This window comes from Microtus ochrogaster, unplaced genomic scaffold (assembly GCF_000317375.1).
Source record: "Microtus ochrogaster isolate Prairie Vole_2 unplaced genomic scaffold, MicOch1.0 UNK8, whole genome shotgun sequence".
In the NCBI taxonomy this organism is placed as follows: Eukaryota; Metazoa; Chordata; class Mammalia; order Rodentia; family Cricetidae; genus Microtus; species Microtus ochrogaster.
Window position 1 is genome coordinate 48,186 of NW_004949106.1, and position 2,883 is coordinate 51,068.

Genomic DNA, 2,883 nt, shown 5'->3' on the forward strand with positions numbered 1-2,883 from the left:
AAAAAAAAAAAAAGTAGCCATTCTGGCAGAAGAGTGGTCGAGTTGGTGGTCATGCACAGGCAAAACAGTGGGGCTAGCCAGAGTCAAGAGCTGTAGGAATTCTGCCAACTTCTAAGTCTATCTTACATCCCAATTATACATTCTAGATTTGGGGAAATAGCCATAGGATGAGTTCAGGGACCCACTGGTTCTACTGTGAGACAGACTTCACTAAAACTCCATTAATCAACTTGACCTCCAGAAGCCCCTCCTTTAACTGAAGGACTACAATGCTTCTTGGGATTTAATAGAATCAGTATCAATTCAGAACCAGTATCCAAAAGACCCTGGAAGGTCTAATTACTTCCACAGTGTACACTTAGCCTGGTAAAAAAACAAAAACAAAAAAAAAAAAAAAAAACAGGGGAAGTCTCTCTGGGGAAATGTAGGAGAAAGGCTAATAGCAAAATTCTTAGGTATTTTAGCAAGGTCCTTTCCTAAGGGGAATCTGTCCTTCTCTTCATTCAAGGGGTTTTGTATCTGCAAACTTGATCATATCTAAAAACTGGTTTAGTGACTGAGATTCCTTCTTGCCACCATCCAATGTAGACTTTCATTAGTCTGAGAATATGTTTGCTTATACAGATCAAACAAAAACACAGTAGGCTTCTTATTTATTTCATTCCTGGAAACACCATGACTGTTTAGCTAGTACCAAAGGTCCACACAAGTCATGCCACCACAAAGATCATTTTGCCTGTGCTGCGCATTATGGGTCAGGGCATGACTTTGTCTATATGCCCACTGTGATAACTATACTCACCTTAGCAAATGATAGAAGAAAGAGTTTACTTTGACTTACAGTTCCAGAGAGAGAGAGTCCCTCATGGCAGAGAAGTCACACAGGAAGCAGAGAGAGACAGCAGGAAGTGGGGCAAGGTTCCAAACCCTCCACACCTGCCCCCAGTGACTACTTCTTCCTGCAAAGTCCTATGATCTCCACAGACAGGGACACTAATGGGGACCACTGTGTTAGAAAAGATGAACCATGGATGACCTTTCTCAAAGCATCATGTCCACCAAATACAGACTCATCCAGTTTTGTAAAACAAATACTACAAGATTTTAAATCACAGATAACCACTAAACAGTAATAGTGTGTGACCGCAATACCCCATTCTCACTACTGGACAACTCAACTGCACAAAAAATGAATAAAGAAACACTGAAATTAAACATCATTACAGACCAAACTAACTGACGGGCCCAACTGACAGCTACAAAACATTCTTCCCAAACAAGGGAGGATACACGCTCTTCTCAACAACCCATGGAACAACCCTGTCTCTAAAATAGCTCATGCATTAAAACACAAAGCAAGTCTCAACAAATGTAGGAAAGTTGAAACAACATCCTGTATTCTTGCTGATTATGATGAATAAATCCAGAATTGTTATTATTATTATTCAATATTTTGGTTTTTGAAAAAAGAGTTTTCTCTGTGTAGCCCCGGCTATCCTAGAACTCCCTCTGTAGACCAGGCTGGCCTTGAACTCACAGAGATCCTCCGGCCTCTGCTTCCCAAGTGCTGGAATTAAAGGTGTGGGCTACAACTGCCTGGCATAAAGCCAGAAATTAACAGCAATAGAAACTTCAAAAAATATACAAACTCATGGAGATTAAGCAATACATTGTTGAATGATGACTGGGTCATTGAAGAAATCAAGAAGGAAAAAATTCCTAGACATGATGGAAAAAAAAACAAAAATATAAACAAATGGTTCACATGTTTTCTTTCTTTCTTTTTTGTTTTGGTTTGGTTTGGTTTTTGTTTTGTTCTGTTTTTTTGAGACAGGGTTTTTCTGTAGCTTTGGAGCCAGTCTAGGCTGGTCTCTAACTCACAGAGATCCACCTGCCTCTCCCTCCCAAATGCTGGGATTAAAGGTGTGCACAACCACCGCCCAGCCAAAATATTTTCATAGAACAATTAAAGCAATATAAACACGTAAAACGATACTTCAAGGGAGGGGCTGGAGAAGTGGTTCAGCGGTTAAGGGCTCTGACTGTTCTTCCAGGGGACCCAGATTCTATTCCCAGTACCCACATGGCAGCTCACAACTGTCTATAACTCCTGTTCCAGGGGATCCAACACCCTTCACAGACATACATGTAGGCAAAACACCAATTCACATAAAATAAATTTAAAAACAACTGTAACTCCAGTCCCAGGGACCTAATGCCCTCTTCTGGCCTCCAAGGGCACTGCACATATGGTGCATAGACATACAGGCTAAATACCCATACACACAGAATTGAAATAAATTCCAAAAACAAGAAGTTTTGCAAACGGAAGGAAGAAAATTAATAGGAATATTATCAATATTTTCCTAGAATCATCATGAAAAATGTTATTTTTAGGAAAAAAGATAAAACCAAGTAGAAGTTTGCAAAAGACAGGCTATGTTTTTGTAACTGTGTGGAAAATATTTGCCTAGCATGCCCAAGAAAGACCCTGTGCTCAATATCCAGAACTAACATACACACACACACACACACACACACACACACACACACACAATGCTTAATAAAAAAAATTGCAGCCTGGCGGTGGTGGCACACACCTTTAATCCCAGCACTTGGGAGGCAGAGGCATTCGGATCTCTGTGAGTTCAAGGCCAGCCTGGTCTACAAGAGCTAGTTCCAGAACAGGCACCAAAAAACTACAGAGAAACCCTGTCTTGAAAAAAAATCAAAAAAAAAATTGCAAACACTTTACCATATAGGAATTATATCTATATAAACGCTGTTAAACCATTTAAAAATCTTAGGAACTAGAATGAATGTCTTTATTCTGAAACGTACTATTGGCATTTAACATTTCTCAAAAAAAAAAAAAAAAAAAAA

The 2,883-nt window shown here is 39.5% G+C and overlaps 1 protein-coding gene across 1 annotated transcript in view; it reads right to left on the reverse strand.

Annotated features, from left to right (window-relative positions):
* The window catches only part of Carf (calcium responsive transcription factor), a 37,419-nt gene that overhangs the window by 20,028 nt on the left and 14,508 nt on the right, over nt 1–2,883 (reverse strand). The gene's annotated exons all lie outside the window — the stretch shown is intronic.